This window comes from Camelus dromedarius, chromosome 10 (genome assembly GCF_036321535.1).
Source record: "Camelus dromedarius isolate mCamDro1 chromosome 10, mCamDro1.pat, whole genome shotgun sequence".
Classification (NCBI taxonomy): Eukaryota; Metazoa; Chordata; class Mammalia; order Artiodactyla; family Camelidae; genus Camelus; species Camelus dromedarius.
This window is the reverse complement of record NC_087445.1, coordinates 74937608-74959668: the sequence shown is the minus strand read 5'-3', so window position 1 is coordinate 74959668 and position 22061 is coordinate 74937608.

Genomic DNA, 22061 nt, shown 5'->3' with positions numbered 1-22061 from the left:
GGGAAAACTATACAGAATAAGCTGAGACTGGAAATGCAAGATGATCTGAGTGTGGTACAAATATCTCGGAAAAGATGGAGATGTTCTCAGGTCGCTCACCCAAACCTGGAACGCAGCCATACAGAAGGCCTCCTCCCTGAGGGACTCGCAGAGGGAACTGCTCCCTTCTCCTGCTTACTGGAACCTTTTGTACCCCCTACCCCCATCCCTGCCCTGAATCAACTTGGTACCAGAGCTGATCAACTTCATAGCTTTTCCCCAGGCGACGACCTGCTGTCAGGCAGAGCGAACAGGTTGTCTGTCTGGTGTGGGACAGACTGAGCTGAGCCCCGCCAAGCACACGACACAGCTATTCCCACGGAGCCCCAGCTGAGCGCCAGGCCCCTGTGTCCTTTGGCTTCATGTGCACAACAACCCTTGAGCATTGTCAACTCCAGTCATGGAGGAGGAGATTTGGGCTCAAAAGTTGAAGCCGTTGCTCCAACTGGAGGCAGAGCTCGCACCCAGATAGTCTGGGATTGAGCCAGTCCATCTTCTCTGGGAGTTACCTGCCTGCCCTGCCTCCCTTTCACCCCAGCCCTCTGCCGAGCCAGGCATAAAGGGCTTCTCCAGCAGTGGCTGGGACTGCCTTGCACCTCTGGCCTCTTGCTCTCTTTGGTTTGTGCCTCTCTTCCCTTTTTCCCCCTTCCCTTCCCCTCAGAACCCTTCCCAGGCACAGCATAGTTGAGTCAATAGTAGATGTTCGCTACAGGTTTGTATAAATGTATTTTGTAATTGTCGCTAAGCTGAATAATATTTCTTTTATTGGCAGTGGAACGATTTGCCGTATGAAAGAATCTCAAAGTGAGTTCCTCTGCAAAGAAAGAGGATGGACATCTGTCAGGGCCACCGCAGACAAGGCTTCTCTTTTACGGGCGTGGGTCAGGATGGGGTGGGGGCTGGGTCGCTGTGAACAACCTCTAGGCTTCCCTTCCACTCCAAGGGTCCGCGTTTCACGTTCTTGGTTTGTCTTTAGTTTATCTTAGATTATCCCCCGGTTGATCTTTCTCTCTGTTTCCATTTTACATAACAGACATCCTTTACAACGGACTGCATTTGGAATTCTACAGGATAAATAACTGAGTTTCTTCCACAACTAAATGGCATTTTAAAACTGATACATTACAGGGGGAGATGGTAGAGTGCACTCCTAACAGGCATGAGGTCCTGGGTTCAATCCCCAGTACTCCATTGGAAAAAAAAAACCTGACTACCCCCACCCACACACAAAAAAGCTTAAAAAATAAAAGGATACACTGCAGACCAAGAGACTTCAGAGGCATGTTCATCACATGCAATATGTGGTCCTTCTTTGGGTCCTAAGTCATATGATCCAACTGTAAGAAGACACTTTTCAGACAACCAGGGGGAAAAATTGGGCATGGACCAGGCATTAGATGACATGTCCTGAGCAATTATCTGTAATTGTGTCGGACATGATAATGGTACTCTGGTTATTTACTTATTTTTTTAGTGTTTGTCTGTTAGAGGAACATTCTGAAGTAAATACTGGTGCTAATGATATGATGTCTGGGATTTGCTTTAAAGTGTCCCCCTGCCCTGCATCCCCTTCAAAAAAAAAGAAAAGGAGAGAAGAGGAGATGGAGCAAAAATGGCAAAATGTTGTAACTGTTGGAACTGGAGGATGGGTGCGTGGGGGCACATACTCATTCTCCTTTTTGCGTATGTTTAAATTTCCCATAATAAAAAACTAAAGTTTTAAAACACATGCTACCCTCGAGTACACGCAGCCTATAACCGGACTGCCTGCTGCTTTTGTCAGAATCCTAACCTGCTCACATCTCTCCATGCGGTGGGTACACGTGCGCGAACGTTTTCTCTGCTCAGTTCGACTGTAAGGTTCCTGAGGACAAGGGCCACCTTGTCCACGTTGTCTGCTTGTCCCGGCACAGTGGAAGCCTGAATCCAGTAGGTATTTAGCACATGGTCTTGGCTAGTTGACCAAGTGGTAGAGACATTCAAGGAAACTCAGTTAACATCCCAAAGACCCTGGACTTCCTGGCAACGTTTTTGTTGAGAGCAAGCAGGTCCCTAAGCTTAATCACTCTTCTGCTAGGACCACATTTGCAGGGGGGACTGTGGATAGCTATAAGATTAGATTTTAGTCAAATGTTTGCCATAATATGTTATGAAACTTTGCTTATAAAATAGATTCAAACCAGAATGGAGACGAACCTTCCTTTGGAAATGGAACTGTGCACACACTTAAACCGAAGATAAATGACAGAGCATGGCCTCGCTGAAGGTGTGTGGAATGGGCGTCTGTCCCACTCGTGTTTAACATCTCTAATAATGATCTGGCTGATGGGGTGAATAGCATGCTAATGAAATTCGCAGAAGCTCCTTAATCGGGAGGTGTTGCTATCGCCAAGAAGGGGCAGAGAGTTGATGCAGATGCCTCAAAGCGGGTTAAAGCTATCGATGGAAAATAACACAATAAGATCTGGCTCAGAGGGAGAAAGACAAATTCAATTGGGAGGAAAGTCTAAAACAGGAAATTCCCTAGAGAGAAGAACAATGCAAAAATAATGCTGAGAGAGGTTCAGGCGGAGAGCAGCCTTAGCTGGAAGTGTGCGGTGGGAAAAAAAGGTCAAGATTGGGGAGGACATTCAAAGGGAGATACAATGCCATTCGTGGGGTCCCCGTGCCCCCAACTTCTCCAAGTTCATAGACTCCAAAGGCTCCATCCTGGGCCCCACAGGTCACTCAGGCCCCGAAACCTCTGCCTGGGGAAATGTCCTTAGAGAGCAGTAGGGAATTCCCTTTATGAGGTCATCCTGGCTCCGCAGAAGCTACATGTATGTTTCCTAGACGTCTCATCCTCTGGGAGGGCACCCTGGGCCAGGAGGTTTTGGCCCCTGGAAGGCCAGTGGACTAGGGCCAACAGGTGGCCCTTTGTGGTTTTCTGGACCAAAGAAAGAGAACTTACAGCTTCTGGAAATGTTTCCCAGAGACCAGGAAATCAAGGAGGCTGGGCTGCTGTGCACTGTAGAAGGCATCTTAGCCTGCTGGGAGATGCTGGTACCATTTCTGCTCGATGGAGATATAAAACTCATTTGTTCAACAAATATTTTGTGAGCATCCACTGCAGTGCCAGCATCCAAACAGACACGGACCCTATCTTCCTGAGACCCACAGTCTAGTGAACGTAACACTGCTTTGGTGGTCACCTGCCTCTGAAGGACTTGTGCAGAGGGTGCTGAGGTGATTATATTCTTTTCTAGGAAGATATCACCCTCCAGATGACTGCACTAACCTCTCCGCCCTCCTCCCCCCAAAACAGGGGAAAAAATTCCAGGAGATCAGCAGGTGACAAGCAGTGATTAAAGAAGTGGGATGAGGGACCTGGAAAGATGAAGATGAATAGCAAGAACAAGAAATTAAGATGTAGATCATTGTCAAGTTCTGAGACGCTGATGCTGGAACAGTATTTTTTCAAGTGTTGGCTCCCAGGTTGATAGCCGTTTGGGTTTCAGGTCTGCAATTCAATGAGAAGGACAACCAGACAATTTTGAGTTAATGGACCTTTGAAATTAGCAGACCAGGTTTCAAGTTCAAGTTTTCACTCTTACTAGCTGGGTGACCTTGGGAAAATCACTTAACCTCTCTGAAATTCAGTTTCCTCCTCCTTGAAGTGGGAGTATCAACAACATCTACCTCTTGGGAGTTGATGTGTTGAAATAATTTGCTTAAGAAACAGACTGGCAGACATAGTAAACAAACTTATGGTTACTGGAGGAAAAGGGGGTAGGAAGAGATAAATTGGGAGTTTGAGATGTGCAAATATTAACTGCTATATATAAAACAGATAAAAAACAAATTTCTTCTGTACAGCACAGGGAATTGTATTCAATATCTTGTAGTAACCTATAATGAAAAAGAATATGAAAATGAATACATGTGTATATATACATATATATATATGTATATATATATATATATATATATGACTGAAACTTGTATGCCAGAAATTGACACATTGTAATTGACTATACTTCAATAAAAAATAATAAAGTGCTTAGTGCTGGGTCTGACCCCTGGTGAGCATTCAGTAAGTGTAACCCTTATGACTTTATCACCGTGCCCAAGAGAATTGGCAACACTGGCAATTTGTGAGCATCTTAAGGCAGAACCCCAGCCAGTTGTTTGTACTTTCTGTCTGTCTGGGGTGATGTCAGCACACTCTTATTCTCCCAGGTGTGTAATATTGGCAAGGCATGGACTGTAATGTTTTCTGTGTGGTACTTTCCTCCCCTCATCTTCACTCTGGTAAAATCATTTTCCACACTTCTCATTATGATTCACCAAACATTTTTTGAGTGCCTTCTCTGTGCCAGGCTCTGTGGATTCACAGATGAGTAAGCCCCATCCTTGAGCCCAGGATGCTCCCAGTGCAGAATAGACAACTTGACAAACTGCCTATTTCCTTGGGGCTTGGGCCCAGAGGCTTGCTCCCCAAAGATAACTCTTCGTCCTTTCTTCTCCCATCTTCGGAATTTGAGCCTCTTCATTGCTACTCTTCTGACTTCCAATCTCAAATGTCATCCAGATTGAAGGGACGGGCTTTGAGTTAGGAAGACCTGGCTTTGAGACCCAGCTCTGCCTCTAGTTGCTGTGTGAGTCTGGAAAAGTTATGTAACCTTTCTGAGCCTCAGTCTTCTCAGTAGGGAAATGGGGATAACAGTGCTCACCTCCTAGGGTTGCTGGGAGGATTGCATGAGTTAAATCACCTGCCTTGGGAGCCCTTTTCCTGACCAGCCGGCAGTGCTCAGTAAACAGCATTAAGCTGTGACAAAGCAAGTAGATCTAGTCACATGACCTTACTCATGAGAGCAACATGCATTATTTTATCTAATAAAATCCTATGGCTCATGCCAGAAACTGACACAGCATTGTAAACTGACTACACTTCAATAAAATAAAAATCCTATAAGCTTATTTCATTTTAATTTTATATGTATTTAGATTCAAAAAGCCAAACTATCTTTTAAAACATTGGTCTTGCAACTTTGCTGAGGTCATCCCTTCCCTTGGCCTCAGTTTCCCCATCTGTGAAATAAGAGGACTGGATGCTCAATGATCACTTAAGGTCTCTCCAGTTTCCAAAAGTCTAGGTGTCCATGGCTGGGGCGGGGCACAGATGTGGTCCTCATTTCCTGGTTGTTTTTGAAGCATCAAAAGAAACGTCAGACAGAACGAGTGGACCGGTGTTGAAAAGCATAGACTCATGGGGAGGAGGGAGGAGTGATTTAGCTGGGTCTGAAGAGGCATGATTGATGAAATTTAGGAACAGGTGATGTAGACTACATATCACGGAAAAGCTCTCTGACAGTGAGAGATCAGCCTTCTTAGAAATTCCCGGCATTTACAGCCAGGCTGGTCCTGCCGTCCTCAAGGGGAGCTCAAGTAGACCTTTGCGGGATGGGGCTGTGGCTCTCTGGGACCCGAGGTGTTTAAGCCCGTGATGGCTAGAGGTAGGGGAAGTTTGGGGAGGAGCACTTGGGAGCCCCCATTTTCACCAGCAGGCAGCGAGGCACAGGTGGGCAGAGAACAGAGACCCTGAGAATGAAAGCTATTTGAGTTCCTCTGGTATCTGCTGTGTTTTCAACATGTGTCCCACTGAGCTGGGCACCCCCTCCAAGAATTTTTACATAAGTGCTCTTCTGTCCCCATAATTGCCCTGTGAAACACGAGCAACTATCTCAAAAGCACAGATGAAGAGACTGAGGGTCAGGGAGGTTAAACGACTTTGCTGGGATCACACAGTAAGCAAGAGGTGGCAGTGAGATTCAAACCCTAAAGCCTGGAACTTTCCACTGCCCTAGAAGATGTATCCATCTGCACAGAACCACAATCCTGTTTCAGTAAATATTTATTGCACCGGTGAACTAAAGAATAGCACTGGTGATTTTATCTCAATACACTTTTTATTAACCCTGTGCAACAGGAAATGTATCATTTAATTTTCGCCTTACAAGTGAGGAAACTGAGGTCCAAGTAGCTAAGGTCACCAAATGAGCTAGCGGCAGGGTCAGGCTAGAATTCTACATTTCTAACTCGAACCCAATGCTTTTCTTTCTTTTCGATGATTTTTCTTCTTTAATTATATTCTACTGTCATTTATTGTTTAACTGGGAGCTTGGGGTCTGGTAAGAACCACTCCCTTATTAGTAGGGAGACTATGTAAGATTGGGGGCAAGTTTCGAAGGAAAGACAGCCAGGGAGATAAGATAGAAGGAAATGATTGAGGAGAGAAAGGCAGGTGGTTTAAGGCAGGTGAATTCCTTAAGGTTCAGACTTGTCTGTAAGATGCAGGATACTAACCACCAACCTTTCCCAGTTTCTGCAGTCCCCCACCACCACCCCAGGGTTGCTCTTTGTAAGAAGGATGCAGGGAGACTTCCAGCGAGGTGCCTGGTGCACAGTGGGTGCCCTGTAAATGATACCACTGTCATTATGAAGAAAAGTAAATTAGGGCTAGAGCTAAGTTCCCTCCCTAACTGGGAAGCTGGTTGACCACTTTAGGGAAGAGAGCCACATTTCAAAGAATCCTAAAAATCCAGCTTGGCACACTTTTAATATGCCTCAGGACATCAATGACTCCAGGCTTTTTTGTCCCTGGCACCTCAGGGGCTTTGCACCATGATTAAACAGCAGGTCACTCACCAGGCATTTAATGTCAACTTGTTCTGGGCCTCCTGGTCCAGGACCTTCTTGGCAGTGCCCATCCAGACCCTGGTACAGCAGAAAACTAAGGGCAGGGTCCCCTCGGCGCCCCTTCCCTTTTGCCCATACCTCCCTCCCTCCTCTTCTCTTGCAGTGATGGAACTGGGTATTTGCAAACAGCTTAGGCACACATGCACGCAATCGATATCACAGAAGATAAATCTGCAGCAATTGACTCCAGGCTGTACTGCCACTAAGTGACAATGAAAAATGATCAGCACTTGAATACATTGCATTTTTATCTTTAAATCTTTCTACAGAAGCGGTGTCACTATCAGAGCACTAAATAATCTCTAGATAGCAGGAAGATGCAAGAACATTCTTTTTTCCTTTGTGGAAGATGGATGTAGCTTTTTCGAAGATCTTAAATACTGAAGCAAGGAATTAGCTCTCTAAATGCCCTACAATGACTGGCCGCCTTGTCAGTCCTCCGAGGGCGATTTGAATACCCAACTCCACTCTTCCATCAGTGTTCTTTAAATAACAGTGCTTGGCTCTAAGGACTAGAAGCCTTTCCAAGCCCTAATGAATCCATCAATCAACGCTGGCTGCATCTTCTTCCTCAGGCCAACCTCAGTGAGCCCATAGGGGAAAATGAGGCAAACGGAACTGTAGTGTCTTGTCTAAGTCATGGAGGAACTCAGTTTTTCCTCAGAGTCAAGCCTGTGGTCCTTGAGAAGAGGACAAGGCAAGCATCACTTGGGGCAATAAGATGGAACTTTCATGAGCAATCAGATTGCTGGGTTATCATCATCAAATGTTTGCTGGGCATTATTAATTGTAATACACTGATAACCATCAGAATGCAAGGAAATTAGCCTTACTCATTCAAGCTTACAAGGTATCGGGCAGAAGACTATTTGCTTGGTAATAATGACTAGGCATTGCTCTGAGAACTCCGTAGGCACCCTATCAGCTGAGTGGGTCGCCCAGTAGTCCCACAAGGTGGACATCACCAACCCCATTTTACAAACAAGGCAACATTGTTAGTGACAGCCAGCCAGAGCAGGGCAGCAGACCTGGGCTGGAGTCCCAGCTGTGTGTGAACATGGACAAGCTATGACCCTCTCTGGCAGCGCTCTTATAAGTAAAGTGAGGGGAGCCGGACCCAGTGGCCCCTGACAAACCCCCAGCTTTTATCATTGTTGGTTCTGTGAAGGTTCAAACAGATGGGCAGACTGTGCCCCGCCCCCAGCATTTGCTGAGTGCCTGCTGCATGCCAGGTCATGTGAACACTAGTTTGCAGAGCTGCCACTGAGCAACATATCTTTTGTTCTCCAAGTGGAGAGAGAGACTATAGGCACCCGCCCTCTCCCATAAAATTATTGTAAAAAAATAATTAAATATTGATCAGCTCTAGTGTGCCTGGCACTGTAGGGGAGGGGTGTTGAGACAGAGCATGCAAAGGAAAAGAAAACAAAGTTTCTGACTTGAAAGGTTTTTCAGTTATGCTGAAGAGAGGGAATTGTTCAATAAAATATACTTCACAATCAAGTATGGAAACAGGGGCTGGGGAGGCTGCTGGGTGGCAGAGAGCACACTGGAGGTAGAGTCCAAAGCCTTTTGATCTGTAGTCAGTCATTAAGGAGCTGCTGTAAAGTGCTCGGGGGTTTGGAGCTAAAGACCCTCTTTCAATACGGATCTGGTAAGCATCAGCATGGAACATATAAACTTAGACATTTGTTCACTCGGGGAAATATCCTGTGAATGCCTTGCTGACTTGGAAACACTCAGCTCTAATAGAGGTGACTGGGGTACATTATCAGGACTAAGAAACTGGTATCCCGACTGATTGTGCTCCAACCTGTCTGGAGAGACCCTATTAACAGAAAAGTATTAGTCAGTGTCAAGCATAAAAGGAAAGGAGTTGACCAGCAGGAACTAGTCAGTCCTTATCCAATAATGCCCAAGAGGGTGAGACACTATCTGAAGCAGCATTTTCAAAGTCTGTTTGGTAGCTCACCAGTTCCCCGAAATGTCTGGGGAAAGAGTTCTAAAATCCAGTACAGATGGGAAATGCTGCACGCCACATCCCCTCTGTGAGAGTCACCACGGACTCTCCACTGAAGTTCAGAGAAGTTCTTCAAGTGAAAAAAAAAAAAAACATTACTTCTGTTTTTAACCTGGCATTTCCCAAACTTATTTGTAGGTGTGGCAGAGAAAAGAATGTCTGTGAACATGAAACACAAATTAGAAAAGAATGGCCTAAAGATTTAGATGAAAAGCATTGACTGGTCTCACAGAAAAAGATAGATAATAAGGAATAGTGGGAAACAATTTTAGAGCAATGAGATGCCTTAAATTCTCAACTAACGTATACAACTGATAAGGAAGATCTCCCAGATATATGGTATCAGATGAAAAATCCGATGCAGAAGAATGTGTACAGTATGCTTTCATTATTTTTTAAACAAAAGGATGAAAAATATATGTGAATATATATACCATATATATAAATCATATATTCACTTTTATAGGCAACAAGACATCTCTGGAAATAGAAAAAAGAAGTTAATAACACTGGTTGACTCCAGGGGGAAAAAGAAGGGAAAGACTTTTCAATGAATCCTTCCAAATTTTGAGCCACGTGAAAGTATCATCCATTAAAAAGTCAAATAAAAACACCCTGAAGTGTATAGGTATCATTCAGTGCGGATGGACCTAAAAAGTGACTACTGCTAAAGTCACTGCTCCCCTTAAAATACTTCAGTGGATTTCCACGTCCCTTGAGACAAAGTCTAGACCCCAGGAGAGCCTGCACGATGTGCCTTATCCCTCCTCATGTTCCATTCAGCAGCCAGGGCAAAATTCTCGCAGCTTTTCTAACAAGCCAGTCTCACTCTCTCCTCACGGTTTTCACACAAGCTAGTCTTTACACTTGGAATATTTTCTTCCCAAATGCTCGTGTAGGAAACCCACGTTCATCATTCAAGTTTCACGTTAGGTGTATCTGATCCACCCATTTAGCTGCCTCCCTTCGTGTCTAACCTCTGCAAGGTGTGCCCTCTGCGGGCCGCTGTCCGTGGTGCTGACAACAAATTCGGGAACAGGGCCGGCTGCCCTCGTGGAGTTCTGAAGCTGTAGTGATGGAAATTATAGCACAATACAGACTACTTGTTAATGGCGCTCTCCCTTTTCACTCTCGTAGAGCCATTTGTACTATAAGTCATAAAGCCATGCTATGAAGAAAATACAGCAGGCTAAAAATAATGCCTTGTGGCCTGGTTGCTGCCTTGTGGACCAAGGTTTTTCAAGACCCTTGAGTTGACTGTGTGTGAAAACAAACATCCAGAAACAGAAAAACAAAATAAAGGAAAAGGATGGCTTAAAAAACCACTAGAAAAGAAAGAAGCCTCTAAAAACAGGGTCTTGCCCCTCTTGAGAATTACTTCTGCTCTTAGCTTTCATATCTCTAACCTTTAATCTTTCAGCAGCCACAGAAATACTGAACTTCACTAAAATTCAATCTTGATCCAAGCAAAGTGGAAGTGAGATTTCCCATCATGGGGACCAAGGTGCTTTACAGACATGTATTATATGTATGTCTTACTAATAAACCTATTGGAGGGTGGAGGATGTAAAGAGAAAGTTAAGGAGCTAAAAGAGTGTACACCTCTGGTGCCCTATTCCCTCCTCACAAAGTGTCCTAGAGAGGAAACAGATTATTTATGAAGATTCTATCACTTTTTTAAATTTACGTTGCAGACCTGGACAAACGCCTTTTCACAAGCAGTTAATCCATATATTCTTGTTGATTGCTACTTTCTGAATCCTGATCTGGTTCCTTTTTTTTTTTTTTTTTTTTTTTTTTTTTTTTAGTTTTGGGGGTGTTGCGTCACTAGAATGGGAAACATGCATTTTGGGGAGTGTTAGCTAGAAGATTCAGTCTTTATCGATGGAGAGATTTTATTTGTATAGCTGAAGGACTTAATCAGGAGTAAAAGCCAATCCTCCAGGCATATCATTATCAACCAAGGAGTGTGCGCTTTCCTTGTAAATACATGTGGTTCCTGATATGATGCCAGAAGTACATTTTAGGACAGGCTTTTCTCTTCCTCTCTGTGCCCATAACCTGAAATTGCCAGGCTATATTTGAGAAGTGAGCTCACATACAGACCCCTAGACTGTATTTTGTTGTTGACAGTTCTTGCCCTAACCTCTCCACCCACCCCCCACACCTCCTCCACCCACACCACAACTACCTGCAGAAATATAGTTAGCATGCTTGTATCAAGCTGAGTCTTGCTAACCAATATCTTTAAATATCTCATTTGTACCACTGGGTTGTGTGGGGTTCTGTTTTCGGGGTTTGGCTCATTCATTTGTTGCCTCTCATGGTAATTTATTGAGCATAGTATATAGCACAGAGGTTTGGGGGGGGCAGGAAAACTTTTTTTTTTAAGACAACTACTCAGATCTCAATATAAATGGGTTAAAAGTAGAACTGTTTTGGTTGAAGAGGATCAGAGCGTCTACTCTCTGACCATCCCTTCCTTACTGTTACCCTTGAGGCATAACCTTCATGATACTTCTGAAGAATGCTGGTGCCTTGGGGAACCCAGTTTGAAAACCATTGGTAGAGTCATAGCATTGCCTCAAAGTTCTGAGGCCTAGTTCTATCCTAGTTCTGCCCTTAGCTGTTTGACCTTGAGCAAGTCATTCAATCCCAGTGACCCCAGTTTCTCCATATATATAGTGAATTTCATAGACTGGATGGTTTCTGAAATCCTGAACTCTCAGCTTTGACATGATAAAGATCCCATGACTGTGAAATTTAGATTCCAAAATTTTATGATTCTCAGATTCTGGAAGTCTGCAGCTTAAGATTCTCTGAGAGTGACTGTGTACTTTAACAATAATTTCATAGTAACTACTATATCTTTTAAAAAAGAAAACAGGCTTGAAGAGTTAGCTTTTTTTTTTTTTTCTGAAAGAGTGGTTAGAGAATGTTTTCTCTATGGAGAAGAGGCTTGAATTATACAAAGATCTGTGCGTGAAATATTCCTGGGAGACAGATCAGCATATGTAAAGGCCCTGTGGTAGGGAATGAGCTTGGTACATTCAAGGAACAACAAGCAGACCAGCAGGGCTGGAGCAGGGGGGAGATGGGTAAGAGGTGAGGTGGACAGGTTAGCTGGGGTCCTCTCAGGCAGAGGGCTGAGCTGGGATTTAATTCTAAGTGCAACAAGAGGTCACAAGAGAGTTATAAGCAGGGGATGACATAACCTGATTTATGGTTTTAAAAAATGCTTTTAGCTTCTGTGAGAAGAATGAACTATAGGGAGGCAAGAATGGGAAGCAAAGAGACTAAGAGAAAGCTAAAGCAGCATCCCAGATGAGGGATAGCCACGACCTGGACCGGGGAGGCATCAGGGGAGGTGGCGAGAGGTGGTTGGATTTGAAATACATTTTGATGGTGGCGCAATCAGGATCTCATGACTGATTGGATGACATGCCACCCATACTAAGATGCCGGGGACATAAGAAACAGAGAGCAAATACTAATACAAGCTTTAAAGGTCGTGAGCATGACGTTCAGAATTGTAGATGTTGGTCTGCAATTGGGCTGCTTCTCACGTGGACAGCTTCAGGGAGTCTGCTCCAGGGCCAAGAGTAGCAGGGATGTGTTTATTTAACAACTGTTCAAGATTCTTCTGAACCACACAAGTTTGGACAGCTAGTATAGATGGAAACATGTATTAATAGGATATATGCAAATAGAAATGCAGCCAATTGTAAGCAATTCTCTTTTTCATGTACTTCTTTAGTTTCTAAGTTATTTTTAATAGGTAACTATGTCTTAAACATGAAAAAAATCCCTTTAAGACAGAAAATAAAAAATAAATCTAATCCAGTCCTACTGGACAGAGCTGTAGCTTGATGGACTTGGGGAGATGTGTTTGTCTTTTCTGCCACCTTTGCTGTCTTTCTGATTCCCAGTTCTCAGCTCTCAACTACAGCTTTTGGTAATTTGCCCATCGGTCAACTGACATGTCCCACCTTGGTTGCCCCCGCCACTTCCTCCCAGCTGTCAGTTGGGTTTGGGCTTCAGTTGCCCCTGGGTTGCGCCAGACGGGCCCCAGCTTCGGCACCATGAACTGCACCTGCTCGGCGCGAGGCACATCCAGTGCAGGCAGTAACTGCGATCTGGCTGCCTGATTGATTCATTAGTCTAATGGTAACACATTGCTGGGATGCTAAGTTTGCTATTTCCCCAAAATGTTTTGAGGTTTTCCTCCTGACAACTGTGCTCATTGCAGTCCTGGTGAAAACAACAAAATGAAAAGGAATCTCATGGGCCACACACTTCTAAACGACGTAGGGAAACATTTGGTTCCTCATAGCTGTCAACACAATTATACCCACAGAGAAAGAAAATGAAAGGCGAGGCTGAGACAGCTCAATTTGGCTTGGAGAGTGGGACAAAGGCTTGGAATCTTCACGCCTGGGCAGAAGGATGCCAAGACCTCTCTGGCTGGGCAGCGGCAGAGCAGCCGTGAAATATACTAGTGAGAGCCAGTTGCAAAGCTGACAATGCATGAGTCTTTATGCCAAAGGCCTGCCGACCCTACAAAGAGCGCCTTGCCAAAGCCCCAGGCAGGAGATTAAGGAACAATGAGGTCTCCAAGGCTGGGGGCCCTGGGAGGGTGACCCTTCATCCCAGCACAGGTGACAAGGGCACCACAGCCACCCTTGCTGTTCTTTTTCTCTCTGGGGGCTCACATGAAAGCACGGTACTGAATAACACATGATTTTAGGGCAAAATTAAGTTCTCTGGAGGCTCCTTTAGACTATCGATTCCTGAATGGAAAGAAAGGATGTCCCCTTGGGGGAGGTAACAGAGTCTCAGAGAGAGCTTTCCTCATCTGGCTTCTACCCCCACCTCCCACATATTCTAATTTTGCTGCCATTGGGAGAAGTGGGCCCCACTGCCAGCTACAGCTACTATTATGAATAGAAGTGCCTTAGTCACTCATTCAGCGACTATTTACTGGCCACTGACCATGTGCCAGGAACAGGCTCCGCCTCAGGGGGCTGGGACTAGACACACAGGTGCTGAGCTCCTGTGGTTCAGACTCTGTGACAAAGACCGGGTGAATGTGACAACTGAGGTTTTATTTTATTAAGTTTTCTCCCTTTTTCTGGTATTCCTTTTCTTAAAGACAGAGGGAAAGTAATGCCCACATTGATTATCTCCAATGTGCCAGACATCATGCTGCTGGACATGCGTCATCTCATGTCATCCTAACAAGAAGGTTAAGAAGCGGGTATTCATCTGTCTGTTTTACAGAGGGAAAAGCTAAGGCCCAAAGAAGGTGATGAACTGACTCAGGTCACACAGCGAGCACGTGGCAGAAGCCGGTCTCTAAGCCAGGAACTGCCAATGCCAAAACACGTGGACTACGGCCTTGCCACTCACGTGGACAAGCTGCATTCACGTTACTTGGGCACTTGTTAGAAAGGCACCTGCTGAATCATGATTTGAGTTTTAATAAGTATCGAGGTGATTCATTTACACATTAAAACTTGAGAAGCACTGAGCCAGGAAACTCACACACAAAAACAATCTCACTCTTAAACATAGAACACTCTTTGGAAATCAAAAAGATTTATTACATTTCCCCTGTTGTGTTTTCAGTGGAGTTTCTCAAATGCTACAATATAGCTTTTAAAGAGTATCCCCGCCCCCCACCACCACCCAGAGTGAGAAAACATTGAATTTAAGTGGTAACAATTGCCTGGTGGCTTTTGTGTACTGCTGATGCGCCCTATGATCACCCCATGTGCTATTCAGGGTGGATCAGAGATGGAGGGAAGGGGAAATTTTATTTACTGATCTGAATGGCTAAGGCTGAGTGCCCCAGTCTTGCAAAGGAAGGCTAGAGGACACGGACTCTGTTTTAGAAAATAATTGGCACCAGTTCCAAGAGCATTGGGCAAAGCTCACGTTTTCCCTTTCTCCCTTCTCAAATGAGCTAGTGCAAGTCTGCCGCCCTTAACGCGAGACTGACAGCCATTCAGCTCAACTTTGGAATTTAAAGACCCTAATGATAAACCCAGAAATTATTGACATGAGGCCATTCACGGGTCTCTAAATCCTATAACCTTCCTGGAAAGGAGGTCAGAGTTACTGCTAATCCACACAGCAGCACCTTTTTGCAAATTAGAAAAAGGGGCCCCTCCAGATAGATGCAGCCCCAGACCGTGTTGACTTGGTGAATGGACTGAGCAGTAGATTTCACCTCCCACCTGCCCCTTTGGCCTGCACGGCCTGCACAAACACACGTGGTGGCCCTGCAGGAAACAGTCATTTAAGATCAGTTATGAAGCTGAATTGTCAGCTCCACCAGGAGCTTGTTCATTGTATCCAGGCATCTAGTTCAGTGCCTGACTCAGAGTTGGTGCTTAATTAAATATATGTTGGACAGATGGATGAATAAATGAAGGAGGAAGGAATTAATGACTCACCAGGCTCAGATGTGCAAAGTCAGTGGCCTTGGAGAGCATGGGCCAAGGGATATTCATGAGACTACCTTTGTCACCTGACAACTTACCATGTCCTTAAGGCACAAATACTGCATGAGAAGGTTCTGTTCCAAATGGACATATGGTACTCTGCCTTTGAAAAAAGTAAAGGGGCCCTTTTTTAAATTGAAGTATAGTTGATTTACAATGTTGGGTTAGTTTCTGGTGTACAGCATAGTGATTCGGTTATGCATATATATTCTTTTTCATATTCTTTTTCATTATAGGTTATTACAAGCTATCGAATATAGTTTCCTGTGCTTTACAGTAGGACCTTGCTGTTTATCTATTTTGTATATGACAGTTTGTATCTGTTAATCCTAAACTCCTAATTTATCCCTCCCCCACTTTCCCCTTTGGTAACCATAATTTGTTTTCTACGTCTGTGAGTCTGTTTCTGTTTTGTAAATAAATTCATTTGCATCATTATTTTAAGATTCCTCATATAAGTGATATCATATGATATTTGTCTTTCTCTGACTGACTTAACATGATCATCTCTAGGTCCATCCATGTTGCTGCAGATGGTATTATTTCATTCTTTTTTATGGCTGAGTAGTATTCCATAGTGTGTATATATGTGTATATATATATATACACACACACACACATATATACATATATATACATATACATACATATATATACACATATACACACACACACACACACACAACTTTATCCAATCATGTTGATGGACATATAGGTTGCTTCCATGTTATGGCTACTGTAAATAGTGCCACTATAAACATTGGGGTGCATGTATCTTTCTGAATTAGAGTTTTCTTCAGATACATGCCCAGGAGTGGGATTGCTGGATCATACGGTACCTCTATTTTTAGTCTTTAAGGAATCTCCATACTGTTTTAAGGGACCCTTTCTGAAACTGTTGCATGAGGGCTCTTAATAACAATATGTATTTCTTGGCCTTCGAGAACTAAGGCATGGAGCTAAATAATTCTGACTCTCAGGGTGGTGTGGCCTCAAAATTCTCATGATAATTTTTTTAGGGGATCGAAGAGAGAGCCAAGAATTCAGGAAAGAATCAGAAGAATCAGGTCTGCACAGGTCCTGTTTCCCAAAGCTCTTCTCCACGCTTAAGGAAATCAACAAAAAACAAAGACGCCTTGTGTGAAAACCAGGAGCTACACGGCTGGTGTATGAGACAAGCTCGCGTCCCACCTGCAAACGTTTCAGGGCAGCCTCACTGAGGCGGGGGCTGGGGAGCAAAGAGAACGAGTGTGTTCTGACCAAGCACACCGCACACAGGCACTCAGGATTCCCGAGCCCTCAGGCCCTCCAGATGCTTGGCCAGTGTTTCCCAAAGTGTCTTCCATGGAATTCTAATCCTATGGGAGGCTTCTTAAAAACAGGTGCACCTGTCAGAAGGAACAACCCTCTTTAGGACATTTACACTGAGTGTGAAACTATTCAGCATTCCTGCCCACTTCCTAGTTCATCCCAGCATTTCCCAAACTCGCTTGCCTCCAGACAGCCCTCTCTTCCTCCGTACCTACCATTTTAGCATTTGTTTCTAATTAACAAGCCTAGTCAGTTGCATGGAACATGGGTTTTAGTTCTGTAGAGAATTTGGGGGAATAAACTTTTTTTTCCCTCCTGGGCTCAAGAGGGACCTGTTCACAGTTCAAGGGCCTCCAGACTGGTTTTCCATCTCCGTTTGACGACATCAGGTCCTTGAAGTCTAGGCTCCGATGTCTTGACAGCACATCTCAAATGTGTTTTCCTTGCAAGGGCCCAGCATAATTTACTGGGGATCGGCATCACCTTTTAAAAGAGAGATGGAGGACATCAACAAGGATCGCCGGCCACTCTTCTGTCCCCAGGCTAGCAATGACTGGGTCCTTTAAACTCCTCGCCACCGCAGTGCCGGAGCCCGCACCGCCCAGGTGCGGCCCATCAGGAGCCAGGCACCTCATTGCTGACGGACGGCGGCGTCTCCCTTTGCTCCCCGAGTTCCCCGCCAGCGCTGCCTCACTTCCTTGAGATCTTCAGAGCTGGAGACAGGAGCAGGGAGGTAAGGACAAGAGGACGAGAGTGGCTCTGGCTGCCGGAGCCAGCTGAACTGTATTCACAGTCCCAGTGAGTGTCAGGGGCTGGAATGCAAGAAAGAGCCCCACCCCCACCCCAACTCCCCAGTCTCCCTCCAGTTCTCCCCTCAGCCTCCCCCACCCCACCCAGGTCCATCCAGGAAGCATTGTCACTCCCAGGCTGACCCCTCCACCGGGGCCACCAGGCCTGCTGGGAGGACTCCGGGCAGTGACAGCGGCCTGCAGCTCACGGGGTCCTGTCCATCACCCCTCCTGCTGTCAGGGCAGCAGCCACTGTGGTTGTTGGTCTTCGTGGCCTCGCTGGACCTCCTACAGATTTGATGTCCTTTACTGAGATCATCACCCTCCCCTGATTTAATGAGGCTGAAGTCAGAGACGACCTGAAACTGACAGAGGGGCTGTGTTTCCCAGAACCCACCACCTGCCTCCTTTCTCAGGGAGCATCCCTGAAAAGTATCTTTCCCCTTTAACACTTTTTAAAGTTTACTAAAGTAATACGTGTACATAGTTTAAAAAGTCAAAAAGACATAAAGCTTATGTTTTAAACTAGTCCCGCTTGCTGACTGTGTTCTTTTCCCCAGAGGCAGCCGTCTTCAACTCCCTCAGCTGTCGCTTGATTTTTTTCAAGTTTAGGCATCTTTCTACTAGAGAAAATGAGGATTAACTCTTACACACACACACACACACACACACACACACACACACACACCCATACTTCCCCTCTACTCATCCTCCCAATATCATAGATTCCAGTTAAATAAATACTATAATTACATTTCTGTACTATTTTCTGTTTTTCAGAGTTAGTTTTTTCCTTGCTTCATTTTCTATGTTGCTAACTATAAAACATCTCCTAGCTCCCCATCATAACCACAACGTTCTTGTTAATATAATAAAAGCCCCCGGAACCTATCAATTCCATGTTTTGCTGTGAGACTTACACCCTGGGGCCAATCAAGGCCGACTGCTGTGCTGGATTTGATGCTCACCGATGAGCCAGGGCATGTCTGTGGTCTGACTCTTTTGGGTAAACTTTGTCCCTCTCCTGTGTTGCGTCTGCTGTTTCCCGGATTCTCTGTTTTCCACTTTCTTGGTTTACTCTCTCATTTTGATGGAGATTCTCCAGTAGCTTCCTGAGAAAAGTGAGACCTAGCATGTCTGAAATGCATTTTGTCCACACTTAGAATTGGTTGAAAAAATTATTAGTAAGTTTCTGGGCTGGGAATTATTTCCCTTCAGGATCATGAAGGTTCTGCACCATAGCTTCCAATTTCCAGTGATTATGTTACAAAGTTCAGCATCTGCCCCCTGATCCTCTGTGTATGACATTCTCCCTTTGGAAGTTTTTGATAAGCTTCTGTGCTAGACTCTTTAGATCTGGAAATATATAGTACTGGGAAATTACCATGTACAGTATTTTTTTTATAATTTTCTCTCCTCTATTCTCTGTTCTTTTTGTCTAGAACCCTTATTTTTGGATATTGAACTTCCTAGATTGTGGTAGACAGAATAATTTCCCCACCCAATCCCTGAACGCTGTGAATGTGTTATCTTACACGGCAAAAGGGACTTCGCCAAGGGAAGTACGTTAGGGATCTTGTGATAGTGAGATCACCCTGGATTATTCAGATGGGCCCAATGTGATCACAATGGTCCTTATGACCGGGAGGTGGCAGGGTGGGGCGGGGAAGGTGTCCAAGTCAGAAAAGGGCGACGTGGAAATGGAAGCAGAGGTCAGAGTGTTGTGCTTTAAAGATGAAGGGAGGGGCCAGGGGCCAAGGAATACAGGGGCCTCTAGAAGCTAGAAGAGGCGAGATTCTCACCTCACGTCCCCAAAAAGAACACAGCCCTGCTGACGCTATGATTTTAGCCAGGAGAGAACCATTTCGGATTTATGACATTCAGCACTGTAAGGGAGAAAATTGTGTTGTCACTAAGTTTGCAGTTATTTGTTTCAGCAGCCATAAGAAACCCAAATAAAGGACTAAAAAGTACCTACTATGTGCCTGGACACCACCCAACAGTTTACATTCTTTAACTTCTTTGCCGAAGCTCTCCTAAGATGTCAGATCAGGAGGGGTCCCCCCTTGCAGACTCTCCCTCTTGTGTCCGTCATAGCTCCGATTAGACAGTGATGGCTGGCATTATTCCTGAAGCGTCTCTCTGCCCACTAGACCACGTGCATCATGAGGCCTGGGGTCGTGGGTCTGGTCATTTGATTCATCACTTTGTCCCATAGATCTTAATTCATGCTGTGTGAATGACGAAATTAATCAAATGAATTCTATTCAGTTGTCCTCACCACAAGCCCATGAAATGGGAGCCATTATCCATCTCACAGATGAGGAAACCAAGACACAAATGAGGACCCATCCCATCACTTTGCCAAGGATGCATGGATTAGAAGGGGTAGGGCCAGGATTTGAACCCAGCATTGTCTGTCTGTGCCCTATAGCCCACCAGTGTTGCCACTAAGCTAAAGATGACCCTCCAGACTGTCTACCTCTCCCCCTCTGACCGTCCCGCCCCCTAGCTGACTTCTGCCTGGCAACCTGACACTTCGGAGCAAGGAGCATCTTAATTAGGCCGCGGTGCAGCTGTTAAGGGAGCTGCCCGGGCCCGGCGCAGGCGGAGGTTTCAACGACCAATCCCGCGCTGAGCTGGGCTGGGGGGCGAGGAGCTACAGGATTTGTCAACTTGCTCTGGGATCCTCCGGGATGGGCAGCGTTCCAGCGTTATTATTGTTTTTAATCTAATCTGTTCTTGAGAACAACCATTTTGAAATTGGGCAAAAATACAGCCTAATATATTTAAACATATATATTTTTATTTTTATATAAGTTAAAAATAAACGCATTGATGTACATTTTCCAAGTGCCTGCCTGCTGAATTCCTAATGTAATACAACATGACTCAGAGCTAAATTTAAAGGGAGAAGCACATATGTTTAAAGCAGGCACCAACTTTCAATCTGAGGAGAAACAGAGTCAAAAGTATTTTTTTTAGCGTGTGAACGGACTGAGTGCAAAGTGAATTATCTCCGAGCCATCTGGGGAGTCTGGTGTTTTTCAATGCATTCACAACTCTAATTTTAAGCCGTTATTTGGCCTTTAAATAACAATATCTTTTCTTTCCATTGGAATTTGCACCAGATTCCGCATTTATTGCGCTATCGACTCCAAAAAGAGACCTATCTTTGAGAGCAAAAAGAGCAAAAGTTATTGAACGTATTACTCTGCAGATTGGCTCTGGGAAAAAAAAAAAACAGCAGTCTGATATTTTGCAAATGAAGTTTGACATATTCTGGGACGGCATATTGCACTCACCACAAACAGGCTGGTTGTGCCCGGAGGGAAAGGCTTAATTAAAGCCCCCTTAACAGCATGCAACTCGAGGAAAAAGACTCAGTGTGCACTGTCAGTGACCTTCAGGTTGTTCCATGGGGCTGTCATTCGTGAACGGCCTTGATTTTTACCTGGAAAGAAAGATAGTACAATGTGATTATAGAATCTTAGCTCCAAGGGGTTTCTGGTCTCACCTGCGACCAATGCTGGAATTCCCTGCATAGACTTGAGATAAATCTCCATTTACTTTCTATTGGAATACTTTTAGTCATTGGACTCATCGCCTTTCTGATGGTAGAAAGTCTTTTGCAATATTAGGTTGAAATCTTCCTCCCTACAACTGGTTCTCAGATTGCCACTAGAAGACACAGAAGTCTTTGTGTCATGATTGACATGAAGGTGAGTTGAAGGTCACCATCACAGTCTTTCTCCTGCTCGCATCTTCTCTGCTTCAGGCGAAGCACACCCAGCTCCTCTAAGGAAAGAACATGACGACTTAGGCAGGTTCTTTCCAGTAACAACGATCATAAGTTTTTTGGAACCTGTCCCTGGTGGAGAGGACAAAAGGACAAAGGAGAAGATGTCTTGAACTCCTGTGAAGCTAGAGTTGGCCAATATTTTGTTTGAATCCCAATCCTTCTATTCCTTCCATAACCTTTATATATGGTCTCTTTGGAAGTATAGACTTCGCTGAAAACCAGATTCTCTTTAGTTCAGAAGTTCTCAAAGGGAAAGGTCTAAAGACCACACCACCCAGTCAAGAGACCCCTCAGACCTTCTGCTCCTACCTGTTCCTGCTCCTCCACCACAAGAAAACATGCCAACAAATTTCGTCAGAATTAACGCGAGATGTCTCCAACAAAGACCTGATGGAATGCGTCTGCCCGTCATCAGTGTGTTGTCCAAGGGTTATGTTGTTCCACAGTAGGTGTTTCATGCAAGTTCCCATGTGATCTCGCCTCCATGACTTCTCTTCTGCAAGGATGCTCTTCCCCAGATATCCTCCCAGCTCGACCCATGACTTGCCACAGTTTACCACTCAAAGATCTCCTTATCAGCCCAACCTATCAGAATGGCTGCCTCCTCGTCCCTCTGTTCATTCATCCTGCTCTATTTTTCCTTGTTAACAGTTCTCACTACATGACACGTTACAGATACAGCTATTCTTTCCACCAACTGTTTCCCTTTGCTAGAACGTAGCTTCTGCATGGCAGGAAATTTATCTAACTATGTGCCCTGCTAAACCCCTGAGCTTATAAGCATTTAATTAATATTTATTGGATAAATGTTTGAGGATCAATCTGCGGATAACAATCTGTGGATATCAATCTCAGAA